This window comes from Rhineura floridana, chromosome 3 (assembly GCF_030035675.1).
Source record: "Rhineura floridana isolate rRhiFlo1 chromosome 3, rRhiFlo1.hap2, whole genome shotgun sequence".
Taxonomy (NCBI): domain Eukaryota; kingdom Metazoa; phylum Chordata; class Lepidosauria; order Squamata; family Rhineuridae; genus Rhineura; species Rhineura floridana.
Window position 1 is genome coordinate 199,603,396 of NC_084482.1, and position 22,560 is coordinate 199,625,955.

Below are 22,560 nucleotides of genomic sequence, written 5' to 3' on the forward strand. Positions count from 1 at the left end.
CACCTCTGTGTTGTAGGAATGAGCTCTGCTAGCTCGGCTAGCTAATAAGAGAAAACAAGGAAGTCTCTTTTCATAGTTTATATCAACATAGTGATTTGAGCAGAAGAGAAGAAAAACGAGCTATAACGTGTCCTTGCAGCTGCAACAGTGAGCAGTGAACTGCGTTAATTGGGGCACATGCATTTATACTACCGAAAACAGTTTAAACAGCTCAAACGTTCACCTTGGGAAACCAGTGTCAGAATTTGCATTAAAAGATATGGTGCTAACCAGAAAAGGCTACAGGACTGAGGGCATTGATCCTCTTGAAGGAACAAACCTAAAAAACAAACCTAAAAAACAGACAAAAAATAACTCAATTTTTTATGAACAGAGAAGTTATAAAAGAGTTTGAACATATGCCCTCGCATACCTCAAGTTCCATCTTAGAGTGGACTCTAGACTGCAAAGGAAACACACAAGATCATAGCGAACCCTTAACCTGCACTAATTTAGCAGCTGAGCAGAACACATCCATAGGGTTAACTCAGTCATTTGCAAAGAACAATCAGTTAAATGACCAATTTAATGATCTAATGTCTAAGCAATTCAAGGAGCTGGCCAATAACGAGGACAAGATAAATAAAAATGATCCCTCAACTCAAAGTGAGTCACCACAAAGTGATTGTTTACCAACTGAGGGTTGGATTTATTTGCTGATGAAAGAGACTGAACATATAAAATCCATTCTATCTGTGAGCAACAGTCTTTTAACAGCTCTGGTGGAAACATCAAAGAATGAAGAGTGGAGGGGAAAGCTTGAAAAGGGACTTGTGCGATATGTGTAACTTCGAATCTCTAACAAATAGAGAAACAGTGCCAAACAGAAAAGCGTGCAGGAGAATGTCGACCATGAAAAGGCCTAGTATTTCAAAGAAGGGGGTAAATAACTTTAAAAAGAGCAAAAATATTAAAAATACAAAGCCAATACACTATAAGAAAATGGAATTTGGAAAACTTTTTAAATTATTAGAAAAAAGCCCCAAGCAAAAAATTGAACAAAACATCAGGAAAAGTCCTAAACAGAAAGCTGAGCAAAATATCAGGGAGAAAGTTAAGAGTAAGGAACTTGTGGAGAACAATGACAAATTCCCTTTTGAAACTAATTTTGGCTCCTCCACACAGCACTTTGTATCAATACAATCTCAGGACCAGATGAGGAAGACTGATATACAAGATCCTTGGGAACATATTCTGTTGACAAGAAATCCACTTCAAAAGCAGATCAAAACTGGCAAAAATTGGGTTTTAGTGCTGAATTGTCAAGTTAGTTTTAAACAACTAATACAAACCTAATGGGCTGTTAATTCAGCATGAACGCAAATCCCATCTTTTGGAAATCCTGGAGACAGTTCTCCCGGGCTTATTTTCTGTAGTTGATATAGAATATGTGGAGTATTTATTTTACAACTGCACACATGCACGTGCAGTGGTTACCTTTAGAGAACAGGGCCTACTCAATGCTGTACTTGCTTCCAGAGATGCCTTCATCGAGAACAACATCACAATTTGAAGATTTTTTGAGAATCTAGCTTCTCCCCAGGGTCTGGTTACACACCATAAAATAAGGTCAGAAAGCACCCCTACTGCAGAGTCCGGTCGACCCAAAAATCTAATTTGGTATTGGGAATATGAGGTTTCAGCCACTGCCAAGCAGCAGACATGTAGCGCCAAGAGCAAAATATGCCACATAGTAAGCAAATACCTTTTCCCAAGCCGACAAGTGTGGGGTGGATTGTTCCATTTCTATCCATCTTAAGGGGGGAAAGGTTGCACCCCCCACTGCACTGAATACATAGAGTCTGTGTGTATGTATATATGTATATGTATTCACACACACATATACATATACACATATATATATATCCATCCGTCCATCCCTGGGGAAGAAATGAAGTAGGATGATCTTTGGTGGGGGGATGCCTGCCAGTCATTTTGAAGAAGGAAATGTATTAAAAATACTTTTTAGCCTTTTCTGAATTGCTGAACAGAGGTGCTGCCAGGCAACAGGGTGAGTGAGGCTGCATTCCAATGCAACTTTACTTGGGAGTAAGCACCATTTAACAGGGTGGGGGCAGGGCCAAAAAATGCAAATACTAATACATCAGCCTTTTCTACAGAGAGGCTTGCTTTTATATCAGGAAGGGAGCATTGGTGTATTCAAACCCCTTCATTCCATCCTCCATGATGGCAGGCAGACCCTCCCATTGCATTCATCACTTAAGACACATACCTTGAGACACAACAGCGCTGGTTCACATGGAGGTTTAGTGTGACTCTGGCGCTACTTGCAGTCCCATTTAATTTGAAGCGTTTACATGATGTTGCAGGCAAGGTGAAGGTAAGCCACTGCTTTTCCCTTTAAATACACATCAAATCAATCCAATTCTAATCCGAAAACGGAAGGAAAAATCATCTGTACTTCATATCTCTAGGACTTGCAGATGCTTAGCTCCGATGCTTTTGTGAGTCCATGCCCACTCCCTCCTTCTCCCTTTGTTCATGTCATTTCCTGCTGGCTCCTGTTTTGCTAGCCTGTTGCAAATTGTGCTTTTCCCCCCTTTCCCCTCTAACTTGTGCAAAAAAGCATAACACTGTTCAAACAAATATTTGTATTTCTGCTGGATTCTGAAAATACAAATAATGGCACTTGAAGATTTTTTGTTTTTATGAAACTTACTCTGGAACGAATTGAGCAAGGAAGTGGTAGTTTGACCTTAAGAGGGCATGGTCATTAGGAAGCTGCATGATTGACCCTTTCCCTTTAGTGGAAATGGAAAACAGCAGATTGGAAGGTAGGAGTGTGTGAAACTTTAAACTCTATCGCCATGGGACAAGCTTTGTCTTTAAAGCTGAGTTCAGCTCCCATGTGAATGAGCCTGTGAGAGGCAATTGAGATGAAAGCTGCTTCTCCTTGCTAACAACCAGAAAGTCTAGAGGTAAGCGGTTAAGCTGCATGTGTTGATCAAGTGACCATGTATACAGTAGGGCCCCGCTTTACAGCGTTCCGCTTTAAGGTGTTCCGCTGATACGGCGGCTTTCATTTTCCATTTTAAAGGGTTTTTTCCCCTTTTGCGACGTTTTGCGCTGTTTTCGCGTCATTTTTGCGCGACGCGGCCCATTAAAGTCAATGGGGATCCGCTTTACGGCGTTTTCCGCTTTACGGCGGGGGTCCGGAACGGAACCCGCCGTATAAGCAGGGCCCTACTGTAGTCACTAGATTATGCTAGATTATGCATATGCATCTAAACTGCTAGATTATGCATATGCAGAATAATAATAAATAATAATAAAATTTTATTTCTAGGCCGCCTATCTGGCCGCATCAGGAAGGCAGGAAGGCTAAAATTCTTGATTTTCCCAGGACAGCTGTGGTGTCTGTCATTGGCTAACAACAATGGAAGGTGGGAACAGGCTGATTTCTCACAAAAAGTGCAGAAAACTGCCTCCACAGTTTTTGCCTTGTATCTCTGGATCCACAAGGGCTAGAGACTTGCTTTTTAAAAAATGAAAGCTGGGAATCCAGGCCAATTAATGGGCTAAGCAGGCACTATGTAGCATGGTTAGAATCCAGGTAAACCCTGGCTAACTAGGCAATATGGCAACCCTACTTGAGACACATTTTGGGTCTCCTTCAACGATTCTGAGGTGGGCTTTTTCTTCGCACACCCAAAAGACAGGAAGGAGGGTGTCTCCAGAGAATGAAGCTCCAGAGAATGTATAGATCAGGGCTCCTGTGTCAGCACAATAGAAGGACACCATCCCCCCTTCATAGTTCAGAAATACCCTGATCCTCTTGGGTTCCCCATTCAGAGACAGACAAGAGTAATTAGGGGGGTCTAAGACACAGTACCCACGATAAGTCCTTCCTACAGTCCAGAATCCTGTCTCAGGACTGAAGTTAAAATTGCCTCTTCTCCTCACAGACTTCTTGGCGACCCCCACAGCCCACTTTCCGTCCTTTCCCACAGTGACTTCCCAGAAATGTCTCCCTGCTGTGAATCCCTTGCTTCCCAGCACAGAAGTAACTTGATTGAATCTCTCAGGCTTGTAGGGGAGCATTTGGCCTGGGGCTCCAAATCTCACACTTTTATGATCCTCAGACAGGATAAGCCGGGAATTCGCTGTGTTTGGATCCAGAGTGACATTTGCTGTTGGGGTTGGGGGAGATGAGGAAAAGAGAAGAGAGACAGGATCAGCTGAGAGACAGCCAGACATCCTGATCCGGGACACATCTGATGAATTACATTCCCTCTCAAATCAGTAGGACTTTCTTGTGCTGCATTCAGGATTGGGATTCTCCTCTCCTTCTTCCAGTTTCCCCACAATAAATTCCTTGTTGTGAATAAGGTTTTTGTTGTTTTTATTCAAAATATTGTTATTGTGCCCCTCCTGTCAATCAAGCTGTAGCTGTCTTTTACAAGAAGCAAAACCACCCAGAAAATGTTTTCTCAGCTCTTCTGCATGCGTGAAAGGGGCAGAGAAGAAAATTCACTCTCATTTGACACTCTCTGTATAAATTTGCCATGAATTGCTTTTCCAGAGGGCAGATGAGGTTTCCCCAAGCAAAGAGCAGCCGTGAAGGGTTTAATGCAGGGTTTGGGAACCTTTTTGGCCCAGTGGGTCAGATATTTATCTCTCCCCCATCCCACAGGCCAGCTTTGACAGGAAGGCAGGGTGAACAACCTGTCAATCATCTGACATCATAATGACATCAGTTAAGTGATAGGTGGACAGTCTCACCCACCTATCAAAGTTGACCCATGGTGATGGGGGAAGATAGTAACCAGTGAAGCGGCATATTTTGTTAAAGTTTGTGTGCTGCAATTCCTATCGGCTGAAATGATTATGAAGTAGGCTCATCCTTCCTGACTGAAATGATGACTAGAACTGGAGAGCCACACTAGCAGCTTGAACTTCTCATTTAACTCCAATGAGAGACGCCAGTCCACATTCCTCCTGTAAATCTGGTCCCTCTTCAAAAATTTACCTTTCTGAAGGTCTCCAAGTGACAGATCATCTGAGGAAGAAGGACAATATAAAGTTTAAGCACTACACTGTTTGTTCCTAAAAATAATTCTTTTTACAAAAATATCACTTCATAGCATAGCATCTTTTTTCCCTTATTTCAAGTAAAAGATTAAGTAAAGCAAATAACTAAAAACAAGAAAATCATATGAACAGATTAAAATAAATAAAAATGTGAAACACAGAAATGGTAAACCATTTTTAAAAAGCACAATGAACACATTCAACATAAAGTCTGTTCATCTATGAACCTTGTAAAAGGAATTTATAGGGTCTATAGCAGAGGACTGGGGGAGGAGGCAGGCAGTGCAATAGCCATCTTTTTCAAAGATGCAGAGGGGAGCTAGCCATAGCTTCACATCTGCCCCAAGTAAACTGGTAGTAAAATTATTAAGGCTAGAATTGCTAAACATAATGACAAACAAAATTTCCAGAAGAAGAACTGGTGGAGTTCTCATACAAAGGGAAGTCCTGCTTCACCAAACTTGAAATTCTCTCAAAGTCTTAACAAAGATTAGGTAGGACTGTTTGGGATCAGCCCCTTTCCTCTCATGTTGGGCCAAACTCAGAAGAAGTGTGAAGGTTCTCTCGGGATATTGTGATGGTGGCAGCACCAGATATGGCAGGTGCAGGTGGGAGTCTGAGGAGGAGACAGCTCAGGCCTTTGCTTCAGTGCTGGGAAACTAGGCTGAGAAGGAGGGGGAGGAGGAGCTGGGTGCTGGTAAACGCCCTTTAGGATAATGAAAACACCAAGCAGAGATTAGAGCCTCTAAAAGGACAACTCCAGATTGTGTATATGGGCATCAAAATCAAATGAGTTTCTGTATAATTGCAAAACTGATCCACATTGCAGGGGGGGAAAAGCCTTACTTTCCTACATGACTGGTGCAGGCTGCCCCAGAGTGACAATATATATTAGGCAATGGACATTCTGGAGGTGGAAAAAAGGTGCCTGAGCCCCCAAGAAGCAAGTCCTGGTGGTGCTACCACTATATCTGGCAAGAGAAAAATAATATATATAGTACAACAAGATGTTGTGTTCATTTTGGGATTAATATAACACCCAGCATAAAAGCAGCTATTCTTCATTACCTTTGAATTGCTTCATGATACCCTCCCAAGAGTGAGTTGTATCACATAAATCTTGGATCCTCTGCTTCAGCTCTGGAAGGAAATCCACTGGATTCTCAACGGACTCATTTTTCTCACTCCTGGTGGAGAAAAACAGTGTTAACCCATTCAAATCCAGAATTCCTAAGCACATCAAGAGAGGAATTGAGGCTCAGAGGGGTGGGGAGAACTTTCCTCACTACAGAGTCCAAAGCCAGACATCTGGAGGCCAAAAGAGCAACCTCATGTCTCTGAGTTTCTTCTTCTACTCAAAGAGAAAACATCATGTGATCCCCTCATGCTCAGAGTTTCTCTGCTCCAACTTCATTGCATTGCCTAGTGCAAGCAAGGGGCATGACTTCACTGCAGGTGGACGACACCACATCACACATTGTATTTCTCTAGTTGTCACCAGAGAGATGTGAAGAGGGACAGATGGTTGCTGTCGTTGGCAAAAGCAAAATGTTCTTTATAACCTCCATTCTGAATCTGAGCAACACCTTAAAGTTATATATTGGAATCAGCCCCCCAACAGCTGGTGCTGTATGACCAGACCCACAAGTGCTCCATGGGACTGGGCGGGGTGGCCATCATCGTGTTTATTTTATTTATTTCATTTTTATTAACTACTTCATAATATAAACACCCTAAAGCAGTGCACAAGATAATAACAGAATAAAACACAAGTTCTAAAAACAATAAAATTATTTCAACACTCTTTCTTCCTTCTGTGTTTTTCTTCACTGAGTTTCCTCTCTTGGCGGACCACAATACATCTGCCCTCTTTAGGGCCAGCCAAAGATATTTTGCAAAGGGCTAAATGCACACAGACATCCAATTCCACCTACAAAAGCCGACCAGAATGGCATTTGGATCCAGAGCTTGGAAAAGTTACTTTTTTGAACTACAACTCCCATCAGCCCCAGCCAGCGCCATGCTGGCTGGGGCTGATGGGAGTTGTAGTTCAAAAAAGTAACTTTTCCAATCTCTGTTTGGATCATACTTTGACTCTTGTGACAGGGCAGTATCTTCCTCCCCACCTGAATGGGGCTGGCTAGCTTAGGGGGCTGTCGGGGCTCCCACTGTGAACCTTTGGGCCTATGTGCAACTGCCCCGTGTGGTGAGCCACTGAATGCAGATTGCCTAGGTAGCTCAGGATTCTCAGGCCCTGGGCTAACTCTGCTCACCGAGGGTTGCCACTGGAACCTCCTGGGCAGGAAGGACTCTAAGAGAGCTTCCTCTTTCAGTTAGCCCTTCTTTGAGCAACAAGGACTTCTTGAGTTCTGGTGTCTTGCTGTATCCCCGACATGTGTGTTTTAATTTGCAGGTGCACAACCACGTAGATCAGTTGTAGCCATAGCAATATTGGTGACCTTCCTGTGTCTGAGGTTCTGGGCATTCCCACAGAGAATGGAGATGCTTTTTCCAGCAGAGGATGTTGCAGCTGTGGCTGCAGAGGCTGACTGCCTAGCCAGGCGCACATCCTTCCTCTTTCAGCGAGCCTTTTAAGTACAGACCTTATCCTAGTCTGCATCTGCACTGGAATTGCATTTAAAGATTTTTTTAAAGATGTTTTGTTTTAATATGTTCTTAAAGGTGTTTTAAAGTCTTTTGTTTTTAAGATGCTTTAGAGGGCTTTTAGGGGTTCTGGTGCCCTGGGCTCCTTCTGGGAGGAAGGGCAGGCTAGAAATTCAATAAATAAATCCCCTCCCTGATGTTCGTCTCAAGCCCCTCAGGTGGGTGACCTCTCTATGTGGCTTCCTTGGCTCCTCCCTGTGCTTCAGGGGAGCTCAAGTGGATGTGACTGGCACCTTCCCCGGGCATGGAGCCCATGTGCTGTCCATAATATTCATGCCCCTTCCCCTCTCAGGCACAGCATCCTTTGTCAACATCGTGGCTACCCTCCTGCTGGCAGCCTTGCTGAGTGATCTGAGGTCCATTCCAGAGGTCTGTTTGTCCAGACTGGCACTCATGCTCCCCCCGATGTCTCCTTTGGACCTGGATCTTGGGCCAGTTGAGGCAGCTGAGGAGGAAATGTTGCCTTAGATACCTGTGTGTGTTTGGGATCTCCCCTCATACCAATTTGGGAGCAGAGGGCAGGGGGAAAGGGTCTGGGGAATAGTGCTAGCATGTCTGGTACTGAGGGTGAGCCCTGAGATAGTAGCAATGGGGAGGGGGAGCAGCAGGGTGGGGGTGATGGGTGGTGGCAGGATGCCAGCCACAAGTGGGATCCACTTACCTCTGCAAAGTGCTTCTCACATCCTAGAGGGAAAAACAGAGAGAAAGAAGAAGGGAATTCAGTGCCTGCTTCAGGCCACACTATGAAGATGCCTCAGACCCTGCATGGGATGCCCTCCTGACCACACAAGGATTGGGGATGTAATTCTCTGAAGTGAGGGCAACCTGTTCTGTCGGTTTCTCATGGAGAAAATCTTCATGAGATAATGAAGCCAACAGGCAAAGTAGTGCCATTTTAACTCATTGGAAGCTGATCCATAAGCGCAATAGAGAAAACAGATCAGCAAATGTACAATATCATTCCCACTTTTAAAATGTGCACTGAAAGATCTTGGCCTTCACTCTCCTGTCCAAAAGGGCTGAAAACAGGCCGCTTTTTCCTCACCTGTGGTTCTCCCATTGGTATTTGCTGAACCAGCTCAAGCACACTTCAGAGATTCAAGCCCCCCGTCTATGTTCTCTGTCTGACGTCCTGCACTGCAGTCTATTCTGCCTAACAAACTGCAGGAGGGGAGAACTTGAACAGTGACGTTGGGCTCATCTACATGGTGGTTTAGTGTGTGTTTGGTGCAACTCACATCCCCTTTTAATTTGCATGGTTCACATGATGTTACTGGCAAACAGAAGCTATCATGCAGTTTCCTCCCTCCTTCCTCCTTATTAACCCAATCCTTTGATAATATGAAAAGGGAAGGAAAAAAGTCTTCACACTGTATCTCCAGTGCTTGCAGACGCTTTGCTTCTATGCTTTTAGGTAGGTGTGTTAATCATTCCCCTCTCCACGCCCCCTCCCTCCTCCTCCCTCCTTTCATTTCATTTCCTGTGGGCTGACAAACAACTTCTGGCTGCTCTCCCCCATTCTGCAAGCCTTTTTTATGTTGCTGCAAACTGTGCCTTATTTTTCTTTTCCCCCTAACTAGTGCACAAAAGCTTAACACTGCTCAAAGATTGTATTTCATTGTACCAGTGAAAATACAAATAATCACACTTCTGGGTTGTTGTTGTTGTTTTAAATGAAACTTACTGGGAGAACAAACTGAGCATGCTTGGTTGCCAAGTAACCAGAGGGAGTGGAAATGTTAGAGGGCATGGTCATTAGGAAACGGTGCGATTGATCCTTCCCCTCAGTGCGAATAGAAAACACTGTGTTTGCAGCTGGCATTGAGCCCTTACTGTGGACAGTGCAAATAGAAAATGGAGTTAAAAACAGTCTTTAATACGATGTAATGCTCCCATGTGGATTAGCACTTTATTGTTGTTCATACTGAGGAGGAGGAGCAGAGAGGGGATCACTGGGGACAAGAGACTATGTTGGGGGCCTGAATCAGAAGCCCCCGAGAGCCCTGAAAACATATATAGGAGCAGCACTGATAGTTCACACCAGGGGTCTACCTAGTCAAGCTTCCGGTTAGGCAACAACTGCCTCTGGGAAGCCCATGAGCTTGGCAGAAAGGCAGCACTGCCAATTTGGAAGCCATTATGAGACAAATCATTAGCACAGACCTCAAAACAACATCAGATTCTATCAACATGAAATAGAAATCTCTATTTTGCATTAAAGTAAACACACTGTCCTGGTCCTTCTGGATTCTCCTGTACGTAAGACACCTGGCTATCAGCTCCATAAACTAGGCCCTTTCCACTTCTTTTTTTAGATGAATGAAGCACTCAAAGGTTTGGAGTCAGCTTTGTTGTCCTGGAGAGGAGCCTTTGGCTATTTTTGCTACAATCTTACCTGCAGGAGTTCACTGGCTGGCTGCTGACGCTTCTCCTCCATCTCCTGAATGATCTTTTCAAGAGAGGACAGTTCCTCAGAGAGTCTGGCCAAGTGCTTGGCCCTTTTCTCAGCAGTTTCCTTTTCCACCTCCTACATCTGGGCCAGAAGAAGCTGTTCTTGTCCTTCCAGAAACTGGTGCAGTTGTCTGAAGTTATCTACCATCTTCTGTCTTTCAGTTACTGTTAACCTCTGAAAGAAGCATTTGGAAAGAGAAAAGCAGATAATTGCCTGGAATTTGGTCAGTATTTATAACATCAAGATATAGATTATGAGAATTCCACAGAATTTTTTACAGATATAAAATCAACATCCAGCCCTCTTCAGGCACTTCAATAAACGTGGGGGAGAAGGAAGGACAAGCATGCTAGATCTGCCCCAGGGGCGTAACTACCTGGGTGCGGGGAGTGCGGACCGCACCAGGGTGACATCATGAGAGGGGGTGTCACCCAGAGCTGCCCCCCGCCCCTAGGCACCAGGAAGCGGGGCAGGCGGACAGAGGAGAGCTGCCCTGTTTGTGCTGTGTGCGCACAGCGCGCTAGCACGTCAGGGAGGTTTGAGCGTGAGCGCTGTGAGGGAAGGGTGCTGGGCGTCGTTGCAGTGGCTGTTACCAGGCTGAGGCACGTGAGGGAGGCGTGAGGGAAGGGCGCTGGGTGGATCTCCCATGTGACGGGGCCTTGACTCCAGCGGCGTTGCAGCCTGTTGGGCGAGAGAGGATCATTTGCCACGGCCATTGGAGGGTCTCGGGGCGCTGTTACGTTGAACTGCTTTTCTTTTGGAGTTCCAGACAGCCGCGTCTATTGCCCGCGTTCCAATGGCTCTGGCGTCATCACCCTTGAAAGTCTGCGTCGTGGGCAAGCGGGGGGGGCATTGAGTCGAGAAGGTACCGGGGCATCGAGAGGAACCTGTGCTTCTTTATCCTCAGCCCTGGTTGCTTTGATGTCTAGAGGGCAGGTGGGGGTGGGGGAAAAGGTGTTTATTCCTCCCCTTGACTCTGTCATTATATTTCTTTCCTGTAGTTCTCTGCACACTTCCAAGTTTGAGTAAGCCCCATTGAATACATTGGGACTTGCTTCTGAGTAAACAAACATCGGATTGCACTATAAATATCTTTACAGATTGTGTAATTCATAAACATATTTGAGAGTCATGTTTATATAAATATTTCTTCATACTGTGTCCCAATAAGTATTTGATTTCACACTATGGTTGTAGATGATTTTTTCCTCTACATTTTAAGTGTGCCCTTCTTCCTGGGGGTGGTCATGGTTCTCCATTGTTTTCATCCTGAGGGGAGGATAGGCTGAGAGATGGTGAGTAGCACATTTAAGGTCTCTTCACCTCCCTCCCTTTTTTTATTTGTATTTATTTTATATTTCTCCAATATCTTCCCCTGGCTGTTTTTATGTATTTTAAATATTTTTAGATTAAATAAATAGGAAATCATAATTGTGAACCTCCCTAAAAGCAATTTACCTATCCTTATGTTTTGGCGAAGTGATGGTGTGAAGGCATGCTGGTGGAACAAGAGACCATGTTTGAGGCATGTTATAAGGTGTTTGAGGACTTTGCCACACATTACTTTTTGAGACTTGTAGATTCATGTTGGAAACAGCACGTGCACGTATTGAATGGTGGCTTGGGTGCTGTTTTTTCAGTCTACGCTGCATGCGTAGGGAAGGTGATACATCATCTGGCAGCTAGCTTCATAACGTGAGAATGAAAAACATTTGGATCACCATTCACTTGTTTACTTTTCTCATTATTGAGACCACTTCATATATTACTTTTTCATACACAGAAATTTAATCTTTGTATAGGAAAAAGTATTTAGTAAAATATGAAGGACAGTGGCTGCCCAGTCAGCATAACCACTGTATAAGATCTACTCAGCCACTGTAATTACCTTTTTGTTTTGAGTGCCCTTTTGTCTGGGTCTTGGTTCAGGTGTGTATCCAACTTTTCTGCTAAACTACTGATAAATACCTATGTAACTTTGTGTCTGGAGACTTATTATTAAGAATCACTTTCCATAATTGTAAGGAGGTATGTCCACACGCATGCATCCCAGGCACCTAAATGAGGTGTGAGAGCAGTATAGGGACATAAGCAGATATCTTATACCAGGGGTTCCCAAATCTTTCTTCTACATAGACCACTTGAAAATTGCTGAGGGTCTGAAAGTATCTGAAAATTTACTATGGGCATATGCAAGATAATTAACTCCCATTAGTGAAAAGAGCAAGAATTTGAGCTGTGCGTATGATATTGTAATTTAAAGGTGTAATTTTAATTTTGCTAGTTGTTTATGTCACTACTATTGCCATTACATTCAGTGATATATGGAAATTACGATTTACGAGTAACATTAGTACAAAAAACACTACTAAGGATTCTGTATGGTCTGGTACGGGAGGAGGTCCATGGGGGTGACACTATGAGTTACCGCACCGGGTGACACCAACCCTAGTGACGCCACTGGTCTGCCCCCCTCCCAAACTGGTTCCCATTTCTCTCACTTTCCAACTCATGGAAGGCAACATTCTGAAACAAGGAGTCTTTTGCACTTCTTGGGAAGTTTTGATACCTTTGACCATTACGTCCTCCTGGAGCAGCTCTTTTGATTAGGAGTGGGGGGAGCAGCATGTTAAGAGTGGTCTTGCTCCCATCTTCAGGGGTGCTTCCAGAGAGTAGCAATTGCCACCTGAGGCCCAATTGGCTAGGAGTGCCTATTTTCTCCTCTGGCTGATGCACCAGCTACAGCCCTTCCCAAATAGAGATACCCTGCCCTTACAAACAGTGTAGAAGCTGCAACTGGTGCAAGTCCTGATGGGCACTACTGGCAGACTCTGGTTATACCACTCCTTAAAGCAGGTGTGAGGAACAAGTGATCCTCCCAATGTTGCTGAACTACAACTCCCATTATCCCTTGCCATTGGCCATGCTTGCTGGGGCGGATAGAAGTTGTAGTTCAGCAACATCTGGGTTCCCCACAACTGTCTTGAAAATCTGTACTGATTGCAAATTTGCTTCTGAGCCCAATTCAAGGTACTTACACTGATGTATAAACCCCTAAATGACTTGTGCCCCAAATGTCTGAAGGACCACCTCCTCCCATATAGACCTGCCTGGATGCTACGATTGGCAGGGGAAGGCCCTGTTGGCGATACCACTGACCTATAAAACTCAAGGAGCAGTGACACATGACAGTGTCTTCTCTGTGATGGCCCCCAGGTTGTGGAATGCTCTCCCTTCTGAAGTGCATCTTGCCCCATCACTGTATATTTTCCAGCTACAGGTCAAGACAGTAAAGGTTTCAAATGAAATTATTGTTCCCCCTGCTGTACTATTGTTGCCATTTTAATTGTTAGTTACACTAAAGGTTTTAAAGCACAGTTGTAACTGAGGTTTTCTGTTATATGTGGTATCCTGCCCTGGGACAGTATGGAGAAGGGCAGGTTATAAGCATTCATAATAAATTTTAAAAATAATCAGTCAAACTGTGCAGAATTTAAAATGTACAGGAAGCCTCCACAGATACAAAAGGCTGCTTGCTTCATAGGGCTGCCTTCCATGATGATGGAGAAGGGGGCTGAGAACCAGGGTGCTTGCCCCTTCTCTCCCTCACATATTTACTTCAATGCCTGAAGGGGCTTAGAATTTCCTAAAGATTTAAAAGCGCACTCCTTTATTTATTTGTTTATTTATTTTCAAGAGATCGGGCCATTCCAAATAATAGATGTTCTGCAGAACAGGGCGGAAGAATGTTTGGTTCTTCTGCATTTTATAGGGAGAGTGCCGTTGCACTCAGGTCCTGCTTGTGGACTTCCCATTGGACTCTGGTAGGCCCAGTGTGAGAACAGGATGCTGGATGCTTATGATACTATTTTTCTATATACTGGTCCTTGTTCTTTTTGCAGTAATAGTCAGACTTACAAGCAGCTTTTGGCTTTCCATTTCCGTGTCTGCTTTATTGGTCAGAATTTTCTCTCTTTCCTTCTTCAGAACTTCCAGGTGAGTACAGATCAGATCCTGAGGAGAAAATAAAAGCTCAGGGGTCTTTGTGAGAAAGAGAGGGAGGTGAAAAATGTACTTGCTTCTTCTGCCATGCATTCCAGCGTCTGGGGATAAGGGCAGCCCTAGAGTTCGGCAGAATGAGGTATGAGCCTCAGGAACCAGACGCTGGTGAGTGAAGAGTGACCATGAGGCACTGGAAGACAGAACTGAAGGTCCTTCACAGCCATCCTTCTGCTCACTAAACTAGCTTGCTGCCTTTCAGGACTGGTGGAGGATAATCTAAGTTGCCACGGTTTACATAAGATGCAACTCTCAGTCTGACCAACCTCTGCATGTGGAATGTGGGGGAGGCCATTTTGCAGTTTGCTTCAGCCAACAAAATGTCTCCAGCTGGTCATGCTTGCAGGGGTGGGTCAGAAGGAAGCTCTTGAATGCCTGTGTAAATAGGCTACTACAACCAGTTGGAGTCTGTGTTTAGCACTCACTGAGATGGGTGAGTGGAGATGCTACACAACCACCACAAATCCAAATCCTGCTTCAAATTAGCCACTTTTGGAGAGAGTCCTGATAGGGACACCAAACACCTGTGGCCATTTCAGAAGTGGGCCAAGATAGGGCTTTCAATGCACTGAAAAAATGGTGGGAAATGATGGCAAAGCAGCTCTGTAAAAGATACCTAATTCCTACATCATGCTTCCCAAGGGCAGGGCATCCTTTTATGTCTAGATGGATTGGGAAAGTGATTTGTTTTTTTAGCATTTCATGTTATCAGTATTTTATTGAATATTTTAGACTGTTTTATGTAAACTACTTGGAGGTTTTTTTTAGTAAGCTCGGAGCTTGGAAAAGTTACTTTTTTAAACTACAACTCTCATCAGCCCCAGCCAGCATGGCCACTGGATTGGGCTGATGGGAGTTGTAGTTCAAAAAAGTAACTTTTCCAAGCTCTGAGTAAGCTGTATATAAATCTTGTCAAACAAATAAATAAAATTATGCAGGATATCTGGGAAGGTGTCAAGAAAATGGAAGATTTGAGCGATATGAATGTAAACATGTCTCTGTATTATCGGAGGGGGAGCGAGGTTAGAGGGTGTCTTATGCACGTGTGGTGGAACTGCCAATCAGAGAGCACCTTTTAGGATGCTGTCTTTGATCACCCAGCTAGGATCACTCACCAAACAGTGCCCAAATCCCCAACACTTGCACTGCTGTCTTTCTCAATTGGCGCCTAAGTTACTGCAACATGGACTTAATTTTTCTGCTTCTGGCAGCACATCTTACTATTGGGGGGGCGGGAAGACATCCTGGGACTTTGTGCTACTCTCATGTTTGGACTCTAGCATCTCAGTGAAACTGATGGCCTCAGTGCAAAGAGACAGGGGTCACATTACTTCTAATTCCAATTCCCTTGAGGATGTTTGGTTCCCTTTTTTCTCATTTATTAATCAGTCAGCAGAGGGGAGAGGGCTATCAGAGACTCAGTTTTGGAAGGGATTTCTTATTTAATGGAGGTATTCTGGATCCCTGTCTGTCTTGCTAGTCATTTCATTATCTGCTGTAGCTCTTGTCCTTCTAATTCTGTTTGTAACAGGAGACCAGGTTTGTTTACTGTTTGGGTAGTGGGGAGGCCAATATTTCTGTTTATGTCTTGAAAAGTCAATAAAGATATTATTTTTTAAAAGAAAATGAAAAGTTTCAAGAAAATGGTTTCTTGGCCTGAGAAAATGGTTCCTTACTGAAGACGTATGGGTAAGATCTTGTGGCTGGAAAGAAGTCTGTTCTCTTTAAAAAGGAGGCATGCTGCAGACTCCTGTGTTATCTGAAGAGAGCGGTGCTCCAAGGTCAGAGCTGAGGCCCACTAACTGGAACAGTTCGTTAGCTGTGGGGGCACACATATGCCATGTCATTAGAAAGTGCCATCTTAGAAGCCTTCTGATTGGCTCCTAGGACTCATCTTAATTGCTGTTGTTGTTGTTATGTGCCTCCAAGTCGACTACGACTTATGGCGACCCTATGAATCAGTGACCTCCAAGAGCATCTGTCATGAACCACCCTGTTCAGATCTTGTAAGTTCAGGTCTGGGGATTCCTGTACGGAATCAATCCATCTCTTGTTTGGCCTTCCTCTTTTTCTACTCCCTTCTGTTTTTCCCAGCATTATTATCTTTTCTAGTGAACCATGTCTTCTCATTATGTGTCCAATGTATGATAACCTCAGTGTCATCATTTTAGCTCCTAGTGATAGTTCTGGTTTAATTTGTTCTAACACGCAATTATTTGTCTTGTTCGCAGTCCATGGTATGCGCAAAGCTCTCCTCCAACACCACATTTCAAATGAGTTGATTTTTCTCTTACCTGCTTTTTTCACTGTCCAACTTTCACATCCATACATAGAGATTGGGAATACCATGGTCTGAGTGATCCTGACTTTAGTGTTCAGTGATACATCTTTGCATTTGAGGACCTTTCCTAGTTCTCTGACAGCTGCCTTCCCCAGTCCTAGCCTTCTTCTGATTTCTTGACTATTGTCTCCATTTTGGTTAACGACTGTGCCAAGGTATTGCTATAAAGCTAGCCTCATCCTTTGCCCTGGTATCCCACACCCTTCCTGACATCCATTGCAACACCTTGTGTATGGTGTTCCTTTGTTCCTGGTGGGGTCAATGCTTCTATGCTCTGTTCATATGTATTAGAACTAGGACAGTTAGCTTATTTGTTTTCATTCTGTTTTATCATTCCCAAATGTACTCTTAATGGTAGTTTCTAACTGTATTTCTTACTGGTGCTCTGGTTCTCTTTTATGTTGCTATTCTTAGTTTTATTTTAATAAAGCTACTTCATATTTATGGTGTATGTTCTTTTATGTTAAGCCTTGGTATTAAATCCAGTACTATCTTGGTTAAATCTTACTGAGTAACCTGTTTGCTTGGGGCTCCAGGAAGCAGGGAGTTTGGGATCCCAGGGACGCCTGGATTTTAAGGCTTGGGAGTCTCCTGGCCCAGACTGGAGGAGATAAGGAGTGGTGGCAGCAAGCTATGTGCTAGAATTCCACCCAATTCGGATTTAGTACTGAATTTTCCATGAATTCACTTATTCTCAGTTGCTGAGGATTGGATTTTAATGTAGCAAATTTCTGTGGCTTTTTTTGAAAATGGACTTTTTTAAAAAGAAAAACCCGCCTCTAAAACATCATTTGTAAGAATAATTTATCAATATTTCCTTCAAAATATTGGTATTTCCTTTTAAAATATCAATATTGGTATCAGTATTTTCTCCAAGTGAACAAAACACAGATTGGTAAAAGCAGCAGCTAGCAGATACAGAACAAACTTGGACTTATGCCAGCCTGTTAGGTCAATGGAATGCTTTCAAACTGGCACCAGCAAACGGCTCCCATCCCTTGTGGCAGCATACAACCTTGTAGGGTTGGTTTTATACCATGGTAAGTTGTCAACTACTGTATAAGAGCTAGTTCCCAGGAGTTTGGGAGCCAGTGGCCTTGACAGGGTGGGGAGATAATAAGCGGAGAGCCTCACATTCTGATGGCTGAGTCTCCCTCAGCTCATCCTTTAACAAAAATACCTGGTGTTCAAGTCCCAGAGAATTAAGCACTCTTGTGTCCAACTGACAATTTGCAATCAATTAATTTTAAACAAAATTAAATCCTACAATTTTTGTTGTTGGTACAGTCACAGCACAGGACAAGAGCTTGAACACAAATGAGCACAAACTTTTTCCTGAAGGACTGCAGTCCTGAATGGGAGGGAGGAAGTGGCAGGTGAGAGATCATCTCTTGCAAGGCAGCATGTAGCAGTTGTGAGAACAGAGAGGGGCAATATATTATTATTATTATTATTATTATTATTAACATTAGCATTTATTGCCTACCCTTCACCCAGAGGTCCGAGGGCAGGTTACAACAACTTTAAAAAGCAACTAAAAATCATGAAATAGAGTCGGTCCTAAAAATATATGCCAGGTGTCAAAGGCCAGGGTAAAGAGGTGCGTCTTCAACATTCATGCCAGGTGCATCTCGGAGTGATATTACACCACATCACACCCCATGTTCCCTTGTTGCTGCTGTGATGTGGAGCAAGCAGGCCTTTGGCTGGGGGGGGGGGAGGGTAGGGGAAGTGACCCCCTAATTTTTTTCTGGGGCCCCTAACATTTTTACAAAAATTATTATAGAATTCCCCATCCCCTTTGTGTGTGTGTGTGTGTCCTTACAGAACTGTTACGCTGGCAGTGGGCCTGGGAACAAGGGCAACAAGGGTGGCATGATATTTTCATATGAAGGGATGGGGCAGAAGATCATTTAATAGCCATTATTCTGGGGAAGTGTGGGGCGGCCAGAACCCATTATTTTCAATGGCAGTCCACATGCGATGTGAAAGCATGTGAAGCCTGGTTGTTAGAGGGTCCTCTCCAATGCATGTGTTTAGCTTTTGGAACTTCCTGGGTTGAAAAGCTCCTCTAACATGCTTACGAAAGTTTGTTTTCTTATACTTCTGCTTCCTCTCCCTGCCATGACCCCAACAAAAACCCAGTCTCTCAAGTTACAATTCAAGGGAAGCTTCCTTTGGCAGCCAGGCCTCAACTGGGCCTGCCCCAGGAATTGAAAGAATTCAACTCTCTCACACACATCCCACACAGGGGGTTGTCAGGCTTCTCTGTAGCTACTATTTTGACCCTGGTCTCCCAGGTCGTAGTCCAACACCTTAACTACACCACACTGGCTCTCAGCTACTATTTACTCAGTGAAAACAACAAGCATGAAGAAGAATCCACAGCTAACCCCCCACCCCCACGTCAAGACTGAAAGGAAATTCCTACCTTGTACTCCTGGGAAGCCTCTTCCAGAGGAATCACCTTGTGATTTTCATGTTCCTTGGATTTGTCACACACCAGGCAGATGGGGGCTTCATCGTCCTTGCAGAAGAGTTTCAGGGGCTCTTGGTGCTTCTTGCAGACTCTCCCCTTTCCTTCCGCCCCCTTTCCCCGCTGCAGGCTGAGCTTCCTGGCGATTTCTGCAATGTTTGCCAGCTGCCGGTTCGGCCTAATGCTGCTTCGCTGAACCCTTTCCCTGCACTGAGGGCAGGAAGCCTCTGCCTCGGATTTCTCCAAGCACCGGCTCAGGCAGGCTCGGCAGAAGTTGTGTCCGCACTCCGGGATGATCACTGGATCCTGGAAGTACTCCAGACAGATGGAACAAGTGGCTTCATCACAGAGATCCTGGATGGAGCCCTGAGCAGCAGCCTCCGCCATGCTTGTGAATACTACAGAGCAACAATAAAGTTTCACTTTTCAGCCAGCCAATGACTGGAAGTTTCCCTTCCTGTAACATGAGCCTGCTGGCATGAAATCAGCAGCATTGTGGAGGAAAAGGCTCTTCTTACAGAAAAATCACTTTTAAAAAATGGACATGAATTGGGGGGGCATTAAAAAGTTTCTTTTATTATCACGAACCACATCATACAGGCACTAGCAAACAGGCATCTAAAGCCCTTTGAGACATTGATCTTGGATGCTGAACTTAACTACAAAGGCATGGTGAGGTGGATATAGTAGCAGCACCTACATTTTGGAACTCGCTGCCTATTGACATCAGGCAGGCACCTCCAATGTATTATTTTCAGAGTCAGCTTAAAGCATTTTTGTTTGTGCAAAGCCTATCCAGATGCATAGATGTTGACGTGTTCTCATCTTTTAATCTACTGCTCTGCTGTTTTGTTTTTGAAAATGTTTTAATTACTTGCTTTTAACTGTTTTTATTGACAATTTTAATTCATTTTGTAAACTGCTTAGAGTTTTTCTACAATCACGTGGTATAAACAAACAAGCAAACAGACAAATATTTTATTAGATCATAAAACAGACACACTAGAAGGCCTCAAAACCCTACAGGAAAAAGATCTGGGAGAAACCATGGAATGCCATGATGGGCCACCTTATGGATTTAAAAAGCCCTTTAAGTCTGTATCTGCAAACCTACAGGAAGGCTCCCTTCAACGGATACAGATCTGGCATTACACACCAGTGTGCATTGCCAGGCTAGTGGGGGGAGGGGAGCAATTGTGGTTTCAAGGGCACATACTGGCACCTTTGGTGACAATGACCAATTGTAGAAATATTTGGGAGGATGTCAAAGCAGAAATTAATAAAATAGCGAGCCTCCATATCGTTAAAGATCCCAAGCTGTGTTTGCTGTCCATCTTCTTGGGGAAAATTTTTGATGTATTATCTTCTAGAGACATGGTGCGACTTGTGATGATGGCAGCTAGGCTAACAATGGCCCAGCATTGGAAGGAAGCCAGCAGCCTTAGTACTGCAAAATGGTATAACAAAGTTTGGATAATAATGCTAATGGAAAAATGAATGCACCAATTAAAACTTTAAGAGGACAGATAATCCCAACACTTTTTGTTTTGCAACATGGCAAGAATGTATTTCTTTTGTTAACATAAAAAAGCCAAAACAAAGCGCTAAATCAATATGCCCCAAGAGAGCTGCAAGAGAGGTAAGACTGTGATTAGTTCTCTTATATATTATGACCACACTTACTGTACTTACCCTGTTCCAAGTTTCACAATTCATTGTATACATGCTTAAGGTCCACCAGTGCACCTTTTATACTGTTTATTGTATCATTTTTATTCATTGTAGTGTTAGCAGAGAGGCAATGAGGCTGCAGAAACCAGATGGGCAGCAGGTCCAGCCCCTCCCAAGCCAGGCTCAGGCCACCTGTTTCCACCGAGAAGGAGGGGGCAAGGCAAGGCTGGGCCAAAGTGGGGAGAAAACTTTAGTGCACAGGGGAAAGTGAATAAATTAAGGCTGCATTCTCCAGGCTCAGCTCAAGGATTTAGGGGGTGGTAGTAACCCTGGGGCTGAAGACCTGTGCTGCAATCTGGAGTGTTAAGACATAAGAGCAACAGCGTGTCACCTTTTCTGGTAATGCCATGAATTTGATTGAACTGCCATGAATTTGACGGGGACTGAACCCGTGACAGGCTTCACAACCAGACAGTTGAGGCAAGTCCACCCATTGAAGTTCAAAGGTTTTCCATCCCTTCTTTCTTTCCCATCCCTTGCAAAGCTTGCAATGTGGTGACTTACTGGTGGCGAGTCAGTTCTCCTGTCGTGAGCCTCGCAGTCTATAATTGGAGGCCTCTGATTTCGCTCCTTGCCCTCAGCAGATGTCCACTCCAGCAGCAGCAGCAGCAGCAGCAGCAAATTCTTCAAACCCATTAATAAAAGACACCCCATGGCTTAGCAGAGAGTCAATGAGGCTGCAGAAATCAGGTGGGCAGCAGGTCCAGACCCTCTCAAGCTAGGTCCAGGCCATCTGTTCCCACCGAGAGGGAGGGGGCAAGGCCAGGCTGGACCAAAATGGGGAGGAAACTTTATTGCGGGGGGGGGAGGGAAGGGAGTAATAGAAGGCTGCATCCTACAGGCTTGGCTGAAGGATTTGGGTGGTGGCAGCAGGAACACGCTTTGCTGTGACTGACCCAGGAGTTGAAGACCCCTATAGTGTTAAAAGATATAGGAACAGCAACATGTGACATTTTCTGGTAATGCACGAATTTCTTTTACTCCTAGAATAACTGAGTGACATCTGCACTCTCTTCAGGTATTGTATCTGGTTTAGGCTACACTTGTTTATGGTGAAACTCTGACATCTAGTGGTCCACCGAGGAAACATTAAATTTGTTCTTGGAAGGATGAACACCAATTGGCTAGTTAAGACATGTGGATTTCCCTCCCTTGGTGTAAAATTGTGCATGAAAGAGCGCATCTTCCAGCAGGAAAGGAAAGGCCAAAGAGAGGATTCCTCTGTTACCCTGATCATTTCATTCTGCTCAGGCCTGCATCAACTCACTTCTCCCAGTAGACTGTCACTTGAGTCAGGTCGTGTCAGAGCAACCTGGAAAACTCCTCTGAGCATATGCAGTGTGTCTGCTTCACCTCTGAGTTCATTTTCGCACAGTAGGGATTAAGTGATTCCCTATGTAGTTCTGCATCTACATCCTTTATTTCATCTACATCCTTTCTTGCACATATGTCATTTTAGCCTCACTGCAACCCTGTGAGGCAGGCCAGACAGACACTCAAAACTGCATACAAAAATGTCTTTAGCCTGAGTATAAAAAGAAAAGAAAGCACCCTTGCAAATCTTATCTGGTCAAATCTGGCACATCTTTTAAGTTTTTACAAAACAAAGCCAGTATTTTCTGAGTGAAAGCCCCCCTCTCTCGGTGATGATAAATAATTCAGCAATGCAAGGGTGTACAGCTTGACGCTGTGTGATTTTTGTCTGAATTTTCACCTCAGCCATTTTGTGCTGGAAACGTGCAGAAA

The 22,560-nt window shown here is 44.1% G+C and overlaps 1 pseudogene; it reads right to left on the reverse strand.

The window, feature by feature from the left end:
• Positions 1 to 2,636: 2,636 nt before the first annotated feature.
• On the reverse strand, positions 2,637 to 19,494 carry LOC133381055 (E3 ubiquitin-protein ligase TRIM7-like; annotated as a pseudogene).
• Between the last annotated feature and the right edge of the window lie 3,066 nt (positions 19,495 to 22,560).